The sequence below is a fragment of the Mauremys reevesii genome, linkage group 10 (genome assembly GCF_016161935.1).
Source record: "Mauremys reevesii isolate NIE-2019 linkage group 10, ASM1616193v1, whole genome shotgun sequence".
In the NCBI taxonomy this organism is placed as follows: Eukaryota; Metazoa; Chordata; order Testudines; family Geoemydidae; genus Mauremys; species Mauremys reevesii.
The window spans coordinates 49863858-49870243 of record NC_052632.1 but is presented as its reverse complement, the minus strand read 5'-3'; the positions used below and the strand labels follow the sequence as shown (position 1 = coordinate 49870243).

The 6386-nt window shown below is 53.6% G+C and overlaps 1 long non-coding RNA gene across 1 annotated transcript; it reads left to right on the top strand.

Annotated features, from left to right (window-relative positions):
- The first annotated feature begins 689 nt into the window (after positions 1 to 689).
- Positions 690 to 2558, top strand: LOC120373984. The gene is made up of 3 exons (XR_005585838.1): positions 690 to 798; positions 2297 to 2371; positions 2520 to 2558. It is a non-coding gene; the product is annotated as an uncharacterized LOC120373984 (long non-coding RNA).
- The last annotated feature ends 3828 nt before the right edge of the window (positions 2559 to 6386 follow it).

Sequence of the window (6386 nt, the reverse complement as noted above, 5' to 3'; positions counted from 1 at the left end):
AGACACGCTGGTCTGAGTGGCACAGTAAGCGGTTTGGGGGTTGGAGAAGGGGTAGGGGATTCCGGGGGGCAGTCAAGGGACAGGGAGCAGGGGTTGGATGGGGCAGAGGTTCGGAGGGGCAGTCAGGGGACAGGCAGCAGTTGGATAGGCATGGGAGTCCAGGAGGTTTTTCTGGGGACAGGTAGAGGGTGGGGTCCTGGGGGGAAGTTGGGAGGGTCTCAGGAGGGGGCAGTTGGGGACAAGGAGAAGGGAGGCTTAGATAGGGGCTGGGGTCCCAAGGGGCAGTTAGGGGCAGGGGTCTCGGGAGGGGGCAATCGGGGGACAAGGAGCAGCGGCATTTAGATAGGGGGTGGGGTCCGGGGGCGCCGTTAGGGGCAGGGGTCCAGGGAGCGGGGTATCAGGGGACAAGAACCAGTGGTGCTTAGATAGGGGTGGGGTCCTGGGGGCAGTTGGGGCAGGGGTCCAGGGAGGGGGCAATCAGTGGCCGCGGGCTGGGATTTAAAGGGCTCTGGGCTCCCCATGGCTGCGGGCAGCCCAGAGCCCTCTGATTCCCGGCCATGGCTGGGATTTAAAGGGCTCTGGGCTCCCCATGGCTGCAGGCAGCCCAGAGCCCTCTGACTCCCGGCCGCGGGCTGTATGTTGTGCAGGCCTGGTCTACCACTTTCACTCCATTTGTGAATCGCACCTAGGGATCAGAGAGGACACGTGCAGTATTCCTGTGAGGAGACAGACCACAGAAAAGCCCTTCTTACCGTGACGTGTCTCTCTGTAAAACATGGACTGTAAATAGGACCCCAGGTTAGGCATGTGATTTTTTTTTTTTAACTCTGGTCCAATTTTAAAGGTTGCAAATAAGTTTTCCACTATTCCACACACAGCCAGCCTGAGTGTCTTTCAGGGTTTGTTCTCTCTCTTTTTATTAATCGTGGGGCGCTTTACTGGGCTTGGTCATTTCCATCTATCTAGATACATACACGGGCCCTGTCACTATTACAGCTGATTGCTATAAATCAGAAAGAGGAAGTGTCAAGGCTGATTCCTCACTCTGGCACTTCGAGTGCAGAAGGTGGGGGCCCACAAGGATTTTAAAAATTAATACTGGCCACTCCAGGCTTGTATTAAACCCAAGTGCAAACCCCTCCCCACCCCACTGTTGAGAACCCAGGAAGGTGCACTTGGGAATTCCTTCCTGTGGAGTATCAGCCCTTTCACACACACCCCAGGGAAGAGCTGAGAAAAAACCAGCTCTTGCTACCAGCTAATTAAACAACATGTGCACAAACCTCTTAAGGACACAAAAATCCAATCCTGTTCTTAAAAAAGGTAAATTTTATTAAACCCAAAAAGAAAGGAAATACATTTGGAACTTAGGCTTTTTGCTAGATCTTAAAAGAGACAATTACAAAAATTAAGCATCAAGATAGCTGTCTTGAGGTTTAGCTTAAAAGTTACAAGCAAAACAGAAGCATCTGGAGTTAGCACAGAGAAGTCCACAAGCCAATAAGAAATTTAAAAAATAACCCTAATCACGTCTCCCTAGATATTCCCTGATTTACTTACATATCTGGGGTTTCAGGTAAGTAGGTTGGAGAGATGATTTGATGCTTTTTCATATCTGGTTTTAAAGCTGCTTACAGCATTGCTGTTCTGTCTCTGCTCTCCAGAGAACAACAACAGACAAAAGGGGAGTCTTGTTTCAATTTTAAAAAGTTCTAGCCTTCCCATTGGCTCCTTTGGCCAGGTGCCCACTCACTTCCTTTTACCTATGCATTGCAGTGACTTTTAACCCTTTACAGGTAAAGCAAGCAGAGAACAGCTACCAAGAGGGATTTTATAGCTAACTGGCTGGCTGGGTCCATAAAAGGGAGCTACCCCCGCCCCATTTATCACAAGAAGAGATTCAACAGTGTCATTATCACAGAGACACTCGTTCACCATTATTTATACCTCAGTCGTGCCTTTTCTGTGTATAGTTCTAAAACCCCAAACCAGTCAGCCTTGTCCAGTGTTGGTTATTGATTTCTAATAACTCTCACCTGATACTATATTGAGCTCATGCTATTTGGCAAGTGGCAGTTTCAGATGGTCATGCCACAGACTTGGAAATGGATTCAGCTGTAGTGAGATGATCTCTCATCCCCCCCACACACAATGGGCTAGCTAGAGAGGGACAGTGCAAGAAACTGGCTCCATCCAGCCTCTCTGGACGGGTTTCTTCTATTACAACATCCCCATGTTTAAGTTAGACAAACCACCCAAGCAAGTTAATTGTTTGTTGTCTCCTGTCTACATTCAGGGCCAGACTACACCATTTGGAAGATGTCTCCATCTTTCACCTCAGTGATGCACAAAAGACACCTTCTCTCCCCAGGTATCATTCAGGAGAATTCCAATATGTCTCGAGTCGAAATGCCTCATAATGCTCACTTCATTAGTTCCTTTTACAGTGTGAGGAGTCAACCTCCCCACCTCTCCTACCTTGTTTCCTATTGAGACTCAAATTGCTTCTTCTATTTTAGATGCAGAGCATCCAAGGAGCCCTGCCACGAAGACGCCACAAGCAGCTTCCTTCAGACAAGCAGTTGCAGCATCCACTTAGTGACAGATCTGAGAAACACTCTCCACTGCTGCATAACATCATCCAGGGTCTCAACCACATGAACATCCGGACCCATGACCTAACAACCCCAGTCAAGCAGTGCCAATGGAACCTGAAAAGAATGGTATTGGCGGCAGCCAATCTCCCACAGTAATGGTGGGGCTTCTGTGAGCAAGTGCAACCCCTCCTCCCTAGCCTAGAGGTTGATCGTATTTTCAAAATAAAACCAGGGTGGTTGGAAGTGTCACATGAACTATATTTTTGTGGGGGGCGGAGGGAGACATGTGGGGAGGGCAAAAGAAAAAGGGTCATGCTCTCCTCACCCCAGACTCCTCCCTTTTCACAAAGGGCAAAATGGGAAAAAACAGAACATATCGCTCTGCAACCCATTTCCTATTCCTATCCTCTCCCCCTCATATCCATGTGGGTAACAAGATGGGTAACAGCCATCAGTTTCTTCCCATACTGCACCATCCTCTAGTGAAGGGGTGGGCAAACTTTTTTGGCCCGAGGGCCACATCTGGGTGGGGAAGTTGCATGCAGGGCCATGAATGTAGGGCTGGGGCAGGGGGTTGGGGTGTGGGAGGGAGTGTGGGATGTGGGAAGGGGTGCGGTGTGCAGGAAGGGGCTCAGGGCAGAGGGGGCTGCAGGGTGAACAAGGGGGGTCAGGGAAAGGGGTTGGTGTATAGGAGGGGGTGTGGAGTGCGGGAGGGGGGCTCAGGGCAGGGGATTGAGGTGCAGGCAGGGTGTGGCAGGAAGCTCAGAGCAGGGGTTTGGGTGCGGGGTGCAGGAGGAGTTCGGGGTACAGGCTCTGGCCCGGCACCGCTTACCTGGAGCAGCTCTGGGGTGGCAGTGGCACGCACTGGGGCCAGGACAGGCTCCCTGCCTGCCGGCATGGCCCTGCACTGCTCCCAGAAGCAGCCAGCTCCACATCCCTGTGCCCCCTGGGGAAGAGGGGGTCTTGCCTGTGGGTACCTCCCCTGAAACTCCCATTGGCCATGGTTCCCCATTTCTGGCCGATGGGAGCTGCGGGGGGCAGTGCCTGCAGGCGAGAACAGCGCGTGGAGCTCTCTGCCCCAACTCCCCCAAGGGCTGCAGGGACGTGGTGCTGGCTGCTTCCAGGAGCGGCATGGGGCCTGCAGCACCATGGGGGTGGCAATCCCGTGGGCCTGATCCAAAGCCCTGATGGGCCGGATCCAGCCCGTGGGCCATAGTTTGCCCACCCCTGTTCTAGTGCCAAATACACACTTTGCTTGGCATTTCCTTTTTTACCCTAATTTTCCCTTTTGTGGCAGTGCTGTTTCCTTTTACAGTTATGGTACACTTTAGCCATGAGCAACTACAAAACCAAGTCCTCCTACTGAAGCTAAACTACAGCAGGCTACTTTGCATTATGCTGAAAAACTGAGTCACTCAAACATTTGCGATTTCTTCATAGCTACTTATGATTTTAAGATGGACTTTCACTTGGTGTCAGTAGACTAAAATTTACTTCATGCACACAGAGACATGGAACAATTGAGACATGCACCAAGTGTCTGCTTTGGCCACTCCGCTCTCATGCGGCACTTCTTCCCCAGCCTTTCATTTGTCTCTTTAGACTGTAAGATCCTTGGGGCAGGGACCATGTCTTCTTGTGGACCTGATTATTTGTTCACAGTGGTTTTTACACTTGTTTAACACTGAGGACTTCCATGGAGTAACTGCTAATTTACACTGGAGTAACTGGGAGAAGACTCAAACCCTCTGTAGTTATACAGCCCCTGCAAAAGCACGTCATGGATGCTAGTGTAAGCAGAGTCAGGAAGAGCTCTATCCTGACATCTGGTGGTGAATTGTGGCGAGTGTGGAAAAGAACTTCAGGGGCTGATCTTGTTTGCATAGGCACACCCACCCTGCCTAGCATGAGCCCACAGCAGCCCAAAATTGTCACTTTGGCAGCTGTGGGATCCCCAGTTTCTCTGTTATTGGGGCAGGGGGAATAAAGTGTCGTTACCCTGATTATGTGAATCTAGGACAATGAAACTGTTTTATGACAGAGGGTCTCACCATCAACTAAGTAGCACTCTCTAGACAAGGGATATGGGTTCCAAAACCCACTGAATTGAAGGAAGTTGGAGGTAGGTATTTGCAGGAGGATGTCTCTTTTATGAGCCTAAAATGCTAATTGCATCACCTTGGTCTACTGTTAAATGTCAGAGCTAATTTTGATTCTATTAGGAATCTAGTTGCAAGCTGCTGAGCAAAATTCACTTTAGGCCCATGGTGCACCAGCACTGGGGCTCCTTTACTACAAGCTGAAATCACTGAGTGCTGTGTTAACTAGTGTGAGAGCCTGAAGCTATATTGCTAACGGAGTAGAGCAGTTTGTGAGAGGGTTGAAGCGGCCCATGGAACAGGGAGCTGAGCTGAGCTTCTTTGTGGGGACAGCTGGAGCAGCTCATGGGATGGCTGGCAGAGTGGAGCAGTTTGTGGGAGGGTTGGAGTGGCCCATGGAACAGAGAGTGGAGCTGAGCAGTTTGTGGGGGCGGCTGGAGGAGCAGAGCGGCTGGTAGAGTGGAGGAGTTTGTAGTGAAGGCGGAAGCAGAACCCCACGGAGAGGTGGGGCAGTCAGCCTTGGACCACATAAGTTGCCCCTTAACACCCCGTGCCCCCCCTTTCCACCCAGGCTGGGGGAGTGAAATTCTGCAGATAAACTTTTGAACTCTGGGGCTGCACTGACTCGGGACAGAGACTTTTGGGTTGTGGGACTTTTGGGACTTTGGGTGATTTGTGGGTTGCTGGACTCAAGAACCAAAGGGAAAGGACACGGCCCAATTTGCTGGGGTGGGTCTTTGCTCATGGTTTGGTCTATGAACTCTAGTTGTGGTGTTATTAAAACACCGAGACTCTGTGCTTGCGAGAGGGGAAGTATTGCCTCTTTGAGGCAGCCAGGGGTGTGTGTAAGATTTTCCCAGGTCACTGGGTGGGGGCTCGAGCTGGTTTTGCGTTATGTTGTTGGAAGGGGACCCCTATGCAGTGATGAGCTGCCAAAATATTAACAGGTTCCCTCCTCCTCACCTCATGAGGGGGTTGTGCCCCTGCCCCCGGGGTGGGGGTCATGCCCCTCCAACCCCCCATGTTCCTTGACACCCCCCCCCCAGGACCCCTGACCCATCCCCCCCTTCCCTGTCCCCTGACTGCCCCTTGCCGCCCCATCCAACCCCTCCTCTCATTCTTGATGGCCCCCCAGGACCCCTACCCCATCCAACCACCCCTTCTCTCTGTCCCTGACTGCCCCCACCACCTCATCCAACCCCTGCTCCTTCCTGACTGCCCCGGGACCCTTGCCCCATTCAATCCCCTGTTCCCTGCCCTCTGAGCGCCCTGACCCCTATCCACCCCCCCACAACCTACCGAACACCCCCTCCCTGCCCCCTTATCACACTGCCTGGGGCCGGGACCGGGTCCACTCCGCCGGGACCATGACCGGCACCGCAGGGCCCAACTCCCCGAGCCGGGCCAGGCCAGAGCCGCTCGGCCGGCACCGGGACCAGCACCGTGGGGCCCGACTCCCCGGGCCGGGTCTGGCCAGAGCCGCTCAGCCAGCACCAGGGCCGGAGCCGCGGGGCCTGACTCCCCGGGCCGGGCTGGGCCGGAGCCGCTCGGCCGGCACCGCGGGGCCCGACTCCCCGGGCCGGGCCAGACCGGAGCCGCTTGGCCGGAGCTGCGGGGCCCGACTCCCTGGGCTGGGCCGGAGCCGCGGGGCCCGACTCCCCGGGCCGGGCCAGGCCGGAGCCGCTTGAGG